This window comes from Mixophyes fleayi, chromosome 12 (assembly GCF_038048845.1).
Source record: "Mixophyes fleayi isolate aMixFle1 chromosome 12, aMixFle1.hap1, whole genome shotgun sequence".
Classification (NCBI taxonomy): Eukaryota; Metazoa; Chordata; class Amphibia; order Anura; family Limnodynastidae; genus Mixophyes; species Mixophyes fleayi.
The window spans coordinates 48,505,360-48,518,014 of record NC_134413.1 but is presented as its reverse complement, the minus strand read 5'-3'; the positions used below and the strand labels follow the sequence as shown (position 1 = coordinate 48,518,014).

General features: G+C 41.1%; 1 long non-coding RNA gene across 1 annotated transcript; it reads left to right on the top strand.

The window, feature by feature from the left end:
* The first annotated feature begins 537 nt into the window (after nt 1-537).
* Nucleotides 538-7,919, top strand: LOC142108923 (uncharacterized). The gene is made up of 3 exons (XR_012680249.1): nt 538-565; nt 7,288-7,384; nt 7,720-7,919. It is a non-coding gene; the product is annotated as an uncharacterized LOC142108923 (long non-coding RNA).
* The last annotated feature ends 4,736 nt before the right edge of the window (nt 7,920-12,655 follow it).

The following is a 12,655-nucleotide window of genomic DNA, read 5'->3' as shown; positions in this document are numbered from 1 at the left end:
TAAACGTTGCTCACATGTCAGGTCACTTTTACACAAAACCACACTGCGTGCTCCTAATGACGTGTCCGGCATACTCTCCGGCCTACTTACCTGCATTTAATTCACTAATTACAGTGCTACTTAAAAATACCTTGCTTGGCCTTCTGTGTTGTTGGGAGATTCACAGTTCTGGGTAAGTAGCCCTTAATGGTGAAATGTTTCATAATCTCTGCAGTTTATTGCTGTACCTTGCTCAACACTCATGTTTATTTTTAGGAAAAGATATTGGTGAGATACAGATAGAAAATTATGCTGAAAGGTCCTAATGGTAAAGAATTTTATGTTGAAGGTTAGTGGAAAAGTCTTTAATTAGCTGCAGAGTTTGAATATTGAGGCAACTGTGTAGACTTGGGATGTGTCTCTGCATAGATACCTCTCGACTGCAGTGACACACATAAAGATTATCCATCTATATTGATTTATTTTGTACCTGTTTACCCTCCCCTCACAGATCTTGGTCCTGGATTGTGTTTTTGCGGGTGTCTAGTGATTGCTTATTGACATTCCACATTTGTCTGTGTGTGTGGTAAGTAGAAACCAGATATTGTTTTATTACATACCCCTTGTTAAAACACTTTGCATTAAGAATGTCCATTTTTTTTTTTTTTTCTTTTTTCCCTTTTTCTAATACCTTTATTTGAAGTGTGGTTTTTCAGACCCTACCTTAAAGACACATTAACATTCTGTGCTTGAGTCATTAAGGAGAGCAAAGGATAAAAAATAAATAAATGTTCTAGTGGACAAAGCATGTTACAATGTAAGGGGTCAATGTTTTTTTTGGAACAAAACATAAATATCTTCACATTTAAAAGATCAGTGGTCAAATCATGTGCAAGCTTAGTCAAGGGTTGATTATCTAAGGTATGGTAATTCAAAATGGGAATATGAATAGACATGGTCTGGTGTGTTAGTGAAATGGTTTATATGTGTAATAATTAGAGATGGTCACTGACCCCCGTGTTTTGGTTTTGGATTCGGTTTTGGATCTGGATTACCGTCGTGTTTTGGTTTTGGTTTTGGTTTTGCAAAACCGCCATTGCGTGTTTTGGTTTTGGTTTTGGTTTTGTTTGGTTTTGTTTTGCTATTTTTTGGGAAAATCCATGTTTTTGGGCCTAAATTAACCCAATTTAGTGCTCCAACTGTTTTAGAGACAAGTAATCTAATTGTTGAGGTAATAAATCATCCAAAAAAACAGTTTAATTCTTCGTTGGTAGGCCTATTCTACACACAAAACAGATTGTCTTCCTCTCCATCTATGCATATTGGCAATGCAGCCATCGTCTTTGAATGTATATTACACCCTACACTTATAGTTAAATATGTAAAGAAATGGAAAAAGCCAGTTTGGTTTCTGTCTCTCAAGGCCCCCCTCCACTTGTATAAAATACCAAAAAATTCAGCCATTATAGACTGTACAATATTAATTGACATGGAGAAAGCCAGTTTGGTTTCTGTCTCTCTAGGCCCCCCTCCACTTGTATAAAATACTAAAAAATTCAGCCATTATAGACTGTACAATATTAATTGACATGGAGAAAGACAGTTTGGGGTCACTCTGTCTCTCTAGGCCCCCCTCCACTTGTATAAAATACCAAAAAATTCAGCCATTATAGACTGTACAATATTAATTGACATGGAGAAAGCCAGTTTGGTTTCTGTCTCTCTAGGCCCCCCTCCACTTGTATAAAATACTAAAAAATTCAGCCATTATAGACTGTACAATATTAATTGACATGGAGAAAGACAGTTTGGGGTCACTCTGTCTCTCTAGGCCCCCCTCCACTTGTATAAAATACCAAAAAATTCAGCCATTATAGACTGTACAATATTAATTGACATGGAGAAAGCCAGTTTGGTTTCTGTCTCTCTAGGCCCCCCTCCACTTGTATAAAATACTAAAAAATTCAGCCATTATAGACTGTACAATATTAATTGACATGGAGAAAGACAGTTTGGGGTCACTCTGTCTCTCTAGGCCCCCCTCCACTTGTATAAAATACCAAAAAATTCAGCCATTATAGACTGTACAATATTAATTGACATGGAGAAAGCCAGTTTGGTTTCTGTCTCTCTAGGCCCCCCTCCACTTGTATAAAATACTAAAAAATTCAGCCATTATAGACTGTACAATATTATGAAAAATGGACAAAGCCAGTTTAGGGTCACTCTGTCTATGACACCCTACCCTTAAGGATAAATTGCCCTAACAGCAGCCTTTCAAGATGGTATGTGATATGGAAATGCCACAAGTCCCTTTCCTCTTTGGGGGTAGATTGCACCCTACACTTACATAGAAAGTTTTAAAAAGATGTTATCGGCATCATCTTCAGCTTCATCCTCACCCTCATCAGTGTGTACGTCATCATCACAGACTATCAATTCATCGCCGCTTGAATCCGCCATTAGAGAACAGTCAGTGCTTGGATGTCTTGGATGGTGAAGGCCTTCCTCGTGGAAGATGTAGTTCATTTTGATGAACATCATTTTCTCCACATTTTTGGGAAGTAACCTTCTACGGCGATCACTGACTAAGTTCCCTGCTGTGCTGAACACTCGTTCAGAGTACACACTGGAGGGTGGGCAGCTTAGGTATTGCAAAGCAAGTTTGTACATGGGTTTCCAAATGGCCTGCTTTTCTTCCCAGTAAGGAAAGGGACTGTCTGACATTTCCATATCAACTACCTCTTGAAAGTAATCCTCCACCATCCTTTGCATGTTTATACTCATATTGGATGGACTTATGGGCAAAGTGACACTTTTTTTTGAAAAATCCTTCAAACCAGCCCAGATGTTAAATTGTTCTCGTCTGCCCCCTGTGTCTTCCCTGCTTCTTTTTTGGAAATTTAATTTTTTACGAGCAACAGCTTGAGAAAGTGAAGGAGGACACGTCGTCAAGCCGAGGCCCAGTTCAGCGGCCAACTTGCTGAGCAATAGCTCCTTGCAAAAGTTCACATCTCGCTCATTTACAAGTAAAGACTCAATGTAGGTTTTAAACCTTGGATCAAGCACAGTGGCCAAAACGTACTGATCCGAGTTCAAGATCTTAATAACTCGAGGATCATTGTGAAGCGAATTAAGTACTTGATCGACAAGGCCAACATACTTTGCTGAATTGCTTGCTTTCAGCTCCTCCTTCATTTTCTCAAGCTGCTTTTCCAATAGTCTAATTAAAGGAATGACTTGGCTCAAACTAGCAGAGTCTGCACTGACCTCACATGTCACAACTTCAAATGGTTTCAGCACCTTGCACAGCACTGAAAGGATTCCCCACTGTGCAAGAGTGAAATACATCCCCCCTCCTTTCCCAATGTCATGACTTGTGCAATATGCTTGGATGGCTTTGCGCTGTTCCTCCATCCTCTGAAGCATGTACAGGGTGGAATTCCACCGAGTTACCACCTCTTGCTTAAGTTGGTGGCAGGGCAAGTTAAACTGCTCTTGGAGCTGCTGTAATCTCCTACATGCTGTGGCTGAATGCCTGAAATGGCCTGAAATTTTACGGGCCACCGAAAGCATCTCCTGCACCTCACGGTTATTTCGTAGGAAGCTCTGCACCACCAAGTTGATGGTGTGAGCAAAACAGGGAATATGTTGGAAATCACCCAGCTGTAATGCTCGCACTATATTGTTGGCGTTATCTGAAATGACATACCCTGGGGAGAGTCCGAGTGGTATAAGCCATGCATCAATCACATCTCTCAGTTTGCGTAACAAATTGTCAGCCGTATGCCTGTTAGTGAAGCCGGTGATACAAAGAGTGGCCTGCCTGTGACAAATGTTACGTAGTGGTGTACATGCTGCTGCTGTTCCTGCTGGTGAAGGTGAATGACCAACCCAGTGGGCTGTCACAGTCATATAGTCTTTGGTTTGGCCACTTCCACTTGTCCACATATCTGTGGTTAAGTGAACAGTGGGCAGAATGGCATTTTTCAGCGCAATCTCTACATTTTTACACACTTTTTGGTATAGTTGTGGAATAGCTTTACGGGAGAAATGGTGTCGCGATGGAATTCTGTAACGCGGACACAAAACCTCAATTAACTGTGAAAAACCAGCTGCGTTTATTGTGGAGATTGGACGCAGATCTAACACTAACATTGCAGCCATGGCGTCTGTGATTCGCTTGGCGACTGGGTGACTGCTGTCATATTTGCTTCCCCTCGCAAATGATTGTTTCACAGTTAATTGCTGAAATGTAGGACTGCTCATTTTATTCACCTGCCTCTGGGATGACGATTCACCCCCAGCAGCAGCAACAGCAGCAGCAGGACTAACGCTTTCTTCAGAGGAATCAATAATAGTGCCGGAGTCATCCAGCCTTAAGTGGGATGCCGGGCTAACTCCGAGCGCTACTGAGGATATTGATGAGGATGGTGTGGTGGGTGTATTTTGTAGCCGTCGGTATGTCGGTGAGCGGAGGGTCTTAGCTGATGAGGGAGTGCTTGTATTCTTTTGGGAAGAACTTTCAGCTTTTCCCAACACTTTGCCATGAACTCTCGTTAAATGGCGTAACATAGACGAGGTTCCAAGATGGTTAAGGTCCCTCCCTCGACTGACTGTGGCTTCACATACACTACAAATGGCTATACAATTGTTGTCTGGATTTGGGTAGAAATAATTCCACACATAAGAAGTGGATTTTTTTGTTTTATGCCCAGGCATGACAATGGCCTTTTTCTTGTCACGTGCCAGAACTGCTGCCACTGGTGCAGGACTTACACAAACAACCTCATCCTCATCAACATCCTCATTAGCGCCCTCGTCGCCTACACAAATCTCCCCCTCATCCTCTTCTAATTCCAAAGTGGCATCCTCAATTTGGGTATCACCGGCTACACTCGGGCTATTAAGGCACACATCAGCAGAATGCTCACGATTAGACATCCCACTGTTGGATGGACTCTCCACAGGGATTGTTGTCATTTGTGAATCAGAGCAAATATTCTCCTGTAATGCCTCACTGGTATCTTGCAGCTCAGCTTTGACGCGTAACAGTAGTTGTGCACCAATTGTAGCCTGGGTAACTTTTTGGGATCTGCCACTAATAGCCAAAGGTGAAGGCCTCATTCTCTCTTTGCCACTGCGTGTGTAGAATGGCATGCTTGCAATTTTTTTTTTATCGTCACTTAACTTTTGCTCAGTTACACTTCTTTTTCGCTTCAATACAGTAAATTTTGTTTTGGTTTTTGTTTTTTGCACTAATTTGAAAACACTCTGTTGTTTGACATCGCCTTGGCCAGATGACGTACTGGGAACACTAACATCAGGACTGGTGACAGAACCTGGTTGCTCATTTAGATCATATGTGGACTGCTTTGAATCCATTCTGAGCGCAAACCACTGAGGAGTGCTAAAAATTATTGAGTAGATACTGCTGACAGATATGACTTTTGACAGCCAGAAATATTAATGCACAATTAGGGAGGACACCCCAAAAACACTGAGGAGTGCTAAAAATTATTGAGTAGATACTGCTGACAGATATGACTTTTGACAGCCAGAAATATTAATGCACAATTAGGGAGGACACCCCAAAAACACTGAGGAGTGCTAAAAATTATTGAGTAGATACTGCTGACAGATATGACTTTTGACAGCCAGAAATATTAATGCACAATTAGGGAGGACACCCCAAAAACACTGAGGAGTGCTAAAAATTATTGAGTAGATACTGCTGACAGATATGACTTTTGACAGCCAGAAATATTAATGCACAATTAGGGAGGACACCCCAAAAACACTGAGGAGTGCTAAAAATTATTGAGTAGATACTGCTGACAGATATGACTTTTGACAGCCAGAAATATTAATGCACAATTAGGGAGGACACCCCAAAAACACTGAGGAGTGCTAAAAATTATTGAGTAGATACTGCTGACAGATATGACTTTTGACAGCCAGAAATATTAATGCACAATTAGGGAGGACACCCCAAAAACACTGAGGAGTGCTAAAAATTATTGAGTAGATACTGCTGACAGATATGACTTTTGACAGCCAGAAATATTAATGCACAATTAGGGAGGACACCCCAAAAACACTGAGGAGTGCTAAAAATTATTGAGTAGATACTGCTGACAGATATGACTTTTGACAGCCAGAAATATTAATGCACAATTAGGGAGGACACCCCAAAAACACTGAGGAGTGCTAAAAATTATTGAGTAGATACTGCTGACAGATATGACTTTTGACAGCCAGAAATATTAATGCACAATTAGGGAGGACACCCCAAAAACACTGAGGAGTGCTAAAAATTATTGAGTAGATACTGCTGACAGATATGACTTTTGACAGCCAGAAATATTAATGCACAATTAGGGAGGACACCCCAAAAACACTGAGGAGTGCTAAAAATTATTGAGTAGATACTGCTGACAGATATGACTTTTGACAGCCAGAAATATTAATGCACAATTAGGGAGGACACCCCAAAAACACTGAGGAGTGCTAAAAATTATTGAGTAGATACTGCTGACAGATATGACTTTTGACAGCCAGAAATATTAATGCACAATTATGGGGGACACCCCAAAAACACTGAGGTGTGCTACAAATTATTGAGTAGATACTGCTGACAGATATGACTTTTGACAGCCAGAAATATTAATGCACAATTATGGGGGACACCCCAAAAGCGCTGGGGAGTGCCAAATATGAAGAAAAAATAATAAACCTCTATCCTCCTCTCTGCACTAGCGATTTTGGTTAGAGCAATTGCAAGAACAATATGGTATTCTCTGTCCCTGCTCTAATTAGCCTATGACTACACCCTGCTCTCTCCCTCTGTCAAATGGCGATGGATTGCTGTGGAGGCGTGTATTTATAAAGTTGAAGTATCGCGAGAACCAAGTCCCGAGATCCGACGACGTCACAATGACGTTCGGCCTCGATTTGGATTCGGAATGGGCGGGAGAGTACCGAGCTGCTCAGCTCGGTACTCGGATACCCAAAGTTCGGGTGGGTTCGGTTCTCGGAGAACCGGACCCGCCCATCTCTAGTAATAATAGGGGAAAAACCATGGCTACCTGTATTTTACCTTTACAATGTGTGTAGAAAGTATAGCTTCATGCCTCTAAGTTTAGCCTTAATGTCTTTAGCTAAATGCACGTTAATGGGGTGGTTAAATCTACAGCCTAATGTGGCAACATAATTGATGTTTGGTTTTTCTACAGTTTATTGATCAGCACATATAGTGTTGAGGAGTGCACATTATTGACACTTTATTTGTTTTTCCTATATCTACAGCCTTTAGATTACACTTGGCCTGCAGTGCTGGCTTTTCTGCCATTGCACTTCCTTTTGGAGTTGGTGGATGTTGCCATGGTGAAGGGTGTTGTCAAATGTAAGTAGTATAGTGCTATCTGCACTAAAATGTGATTGGCCAGTGAGTGTGCTCCATACAATAATGTCGTCGTTACTAAGCCTGCAATGTGTGGTTGCACAAACAAAACATATGGGCAGATGCTAGCTATGTAACATATGGGTTTGGTGTTTCAAATTAAGTCAAATAGTACATTCAGAATCCTAGGTAAAGTCCAAACACACAAGCCATTATTATACACTATAATATTACCGGCTTTTTTACACATGCCAATACATTGCTCAATCTCTTGATATCAAAATGCAAGTTGTCTGAGCTAATATTGCCATATTAATTTGTTGCCTTTCGTTCAACAGGGTGTGTTGGCGTGGATTTTGGATTTGTGCAATTCGTGTCTCACTACATGTTGAATTTCTCCAGAGCTCCAAGCCTGCTTATGTCTCTCTTCAGTCTGGCCAGATTGTCATCTCTTAATCCAAGGAACTTTTACACACACAGACCATTACCTTGTTTGCTTTGTTTTTGTCAGCACGTTTGAATTCATATATGTAATAAATCTAGCCTATGCGGCAAATGTGTCAGCAATCAGTTGTCATGCCATTTTGTACCATTACTACAGTGCACTGATTAATATTTTAATACCCATACATCCATGTGTAGTGCTTTCAAAACTATTGTGGAACAGGTTTTATTTTAAATGAATATATGAAATCTAGGTGTGGTTATTTTCTCCTTTGCCACAGATACACCATAGCCTACAAACAAGCTCAATGGGGTAAATGTATAGTTTTAGAAAATGTCTATAGTGTGGAGGTTTGTATGTGTGTTTGGTGCTTAGTAGTAAATTGTTTGGACACTTTCAGCTTTTAGAGCGAACATGTGATGTGCGTAGGAATATAGGTATCACATTACAGGTAAATGTATATAAAGAAAGCAAAAATTTTAGCAGTGTCAGGTCACACACTACCAACTTTTGGCCCTTGGCCAAATGGGATAACAATATTTTTCTCTTGTGCTAGTGGCACTTTGTTTCAAAGTGGTCCAACACCCACATGCCAGACACAAACCCCACACTAACAATTATGGGGAATGCATTAGGGCACTAAGCTAGTGGAGTCTTGCTACAAGGCCATAATAGCAATATGTGTTAGCCACCTTTGGTGTAGCAAATATTCCAGGCTCCATCCTCTTCTTGGTGTATTGACAATGTTTATTTGCTGGGTTATGTAATACCTCACCTAGGGCCTGATTCATTAGTGATCTTATCTTGTGCAAAAGGTAAGATGCTTATTGTTACGAAGAAACAGGGAGATAAGAGTGAAGCAAAGATGGATTTTCATCCTAACGTAAGAAATTCTTCACTTATGCAGTGGATTTTGCTTCTTATCTCCCTTTTCTGAGCATGAACAGAGTGGATTAGCTTAAGATAAGCAAAAAATGACAGATAAGATCCTTAATGAATCAGGCCCCTAGTTTGCTAATTGGTCAAGGCAGCTATATGTAAACTTACAGCCAACATAGATACTCCACATGAGAACTAGTTACATTAGTCTGATTACACATTGTTAGGCAGCAGTCACTTGACATGTTTTCTGAACCTGATAATGTAGGTCTCCAATGTTATTGTGGTGTAGAAATGTGAAATTTATTCTCAATACCATTTTCATGTAGATTGCCCTCTGAAAGTGGAAAGTAGTGACAAATTCACATTCCACCTTTGTTTCTCTTCAAAGTGTGTGTGTGTCGTAATACCACCTATGTCTGTTTAAACATGCTAGTCAATGTTAACAATAATTTGCAGCATTTGTCCATGCCTTGAGCAAGGGAAGTACAAATACTTAATGTACAGATATCCTCCCTTTAGGATGATGGCTCCATGTTCAAATTCCTTTACCACCATCTAATCCAAGAGTGTTGGGCCGAGCACACAGTAATTTGAGGGTTTGATGTCTGGTAGATATTGTTGATGTTTACATAGTTAGGTGAGGCATCCAGTTTTTTTGGCTTATAGATGGTGAACGTGTGCAATGGGTACCTGTGTCTGTATTGGCAAGAAATCACAACATGCCAAGCTTCAAATTATAATATGTTGACCGTTATATAAAATAGCTTGGCCTTGCATAAATGTTTTCCAAAACTGGAAGGGAGCTAAATCCAAGTGACGTGCCCACTTTAACAATGAATGAATCAGTGTACATAACGTAAAACTCTAGGGTCTGTTTGTTTTAATAATGTATTAAAGGTTCCAGATTGGTTTAAACTATCATGGATTGGGAGGATCAGATCATAGTTTGGAAAAGTCTTTACAGGATAGAGGAGTTTGGTGGACAAACTACCTCTTGGAGTCTACTTACTTGTATTACAGAGTGTGCTTCTTTGCCTGACCAAACCATATTTATACTCCAAGCTTTTTCATTTGCGTCTTACATGATTAGTCAGACACACAACACTACATACACCCTTATAGTGTGTCAAACTGTCACATTAGTCTGTATTTCTTGATCCGAATCAGGGACCCTTGGGATTACCTGCAGCAGGTCTGAATCTGAACAGAGCAGCCTGGATGATCTTCCTGCTCATGTTCTTGCTGATTGTCCAATCTAGCAGGGGAATGAGCAGTCTGAGAATGTGGACACAAACACTGATTTTGTAATGCAGCCAGAAACACTGGAGCCAATAACTATCCTCTGGAGAGAAGTGTGTTGTTCAGGCAATGAACAGATCACAGCAGCAGCTTTAAATAGGTTGTCCCAAGCAACTATTGGCTGAACACTTAATGGGATCACAGGTGCTGAATCTGGTTGATCTGGAATGATCACCTGACTGCATCCAAGATGCCTGTGCACATGCAGCTGAACAAACAGTGTGTGTTTGATTACAAACGGAGCTGTGGAGGACGGGAATGTTGCTGACGACCAGAAGGCACCCAGGTAGCCGTGATATGACAGCGGCTGATGGGGTAAGTGCACCTAAGATCCAAATATGAGACCCAACCTATATGTGCTTAGTGCAATAAGGTCATGAGGTTACATGTAAACTGTTATGCTAAATGACGTCCAGTGTACCACACACTGTGCATTAGCACTATTCTTAAATACAAATCCCTTATTAGATTTTTAGAATTAGCACAGTATCGTACCTGTACAAAATAGTAGTTAACAATATTTGTCCTGTGCCATCATGGAAAAAAAAAAAAAAATATATATATATATTTTGGTTACCTTAACACCTGTCTTTTGTGGCTCCCTTGTGTCAGGTTACAGTTTGCAAATGCAATACTTTCTTTACAGGATGATTTGCCCTACCTCTAAAGGGGCACTGTAGTTGCACGTTGTGTTTGCAATTATTTACTCAGGCAAATAAAGAAACACCGTGGCAAAAGCATTAAGAAGCTTACCTTGATACACTACTTGTTTAAGTCTTCTTCAGCAAACCATGGGCCAGAATCATTCTGGAAAGGTAAGGCAAAGTAACTAAGCAAGGGCAAAGCATGTAAGTTTGGAGGGGGATGTAAACCAAAAATGTCATTGGAGATGTAATTTTGGGGTAGGAGAGGTCCTAGCTGACATGAACATTTCAGTGTACAAATAAGCTATCAAGTATTTCTGCGGTACATTAGGATACAGACATTTATTTTTTTTCGTGCTCTAAACCTATTGCTAATTTGCACCACTTGCATTTTAAAAGGCTTTTGAGCAGCATTCAGAAATATGTATCCTTGACATCTAGGTTCATTACTCAATCAGGGCCATGGCATGGTTTTGGTCAGCACACTGATATTAGATACATATTTGTTTGAATACGTTAATGAATCAGCCTGTTTGTTTGGAGATTATACTTTGGTTAGACTTGATAACAAGTATTGTTATTAAAAAAACATTATGGAATATGCCGTACAAAATAAATACACATTTCAGTAGTAGGAATTTTTTTATTACAAAAAAAAAATTATACATATTTTCGTCATATATTAAACTATATTTTTAGGTTAAAACAATACAAATTATTTTTTTCGAGCCTTTTTAAAGGGGGTTGAAAGGGAGGCTCCCCTACTCCGACTTCTTGTCACCCGTGATGTAGAGGAGTCAGAGGAACCAGGCAATGGGGCAAGGCAAGCGGGTTGTGTCCGACAAGGTGAAGGTGCAGGGTCAGGGTCAGGGGATGGGGCCACGACAGGCGAGGGGGAAGTGGGCACAACAGGGGATTGGCCATAGCCACGGGCAAAGGCTAAACACATAAGATGACATAGTTCGGGGTCAGGGAGGGCGGAGGCGACAGACACATCAGAGAGGGCGGAGGCGACAGACACATCAGGGAGGGCGGAGGCGACAGACACATCAGGGAGGGCGGAGGCGACAGACAACTGGGTATGGGGGTTGCCAAACAAATAATCTGAGCTGGGTGAAGGGATTGTGCCGGAGGTGCGTTGGGAGTGGGCATGCAAGATATCACCCAGGAGTGTTGCAATATTTGTCACTGAAGTATTTAAATTATCCATTTTGGTGGCGAGTGTCGTCAGTAAAGAGGTGTGTGTGCTCATGAAAACGGAGAGTGTGTTAGTGAGACTGGTGATTTGCTGATCCGTGTGTTGGACAGTGCTCGATATTTGTGACAGGTGAACATTCTGTGCATCAGTGGCGTTTTTAAGATTTTGGGCTGCGTGTGCGAGTGTCCGCTGCCTTACATATTCAGCTGGAGGCAGCTGAGGCTCCTCCACATCACGGGCAACTTCATCATCCACTGGTGAAGCAGGCGCCTGCTGCTCACATGCTGTAGAGAGATAATAAGTAAAATAAAGTAATTAGAATCAATGAGTAAGGTGCGATATTATATTTGTAAAAACATCTTACAACGCGTGATGTAGCATTGGTAAAGTGTCAGCTTCCCTTGAATGTGCTAGCAGCCCTTTCCACTCCCCAAATACATACATTGCCACTTATGGTCTGACATTTTAGGATGAGCCCTACATATTGAGACCATTTGTCTTCAGTGTGTAAATTTCATTTCCTACTATGTGATAGGCAAACACATTGTGCAATTGAAGTTTACCTTCACACACACATCCTGAGAGTTGACACTTTTACTCAGACAGATACAAAGCTTTACAGACATTAAGTAAGCAAACTCATCATGTACCTAGTGGAGTGGCCTCTCCTGTTAGGGGTGGGCTAGAGCCAGTGTCTATGTCGCCCACCCCAACTATCTCCACCAGGGCTATTGCAGCCCTCGCCCGCTCCTCGAGGGGTGTTAAAATAGTACGTAGTCGAGGCCCCCCACCAGTGCCTTGAGCAT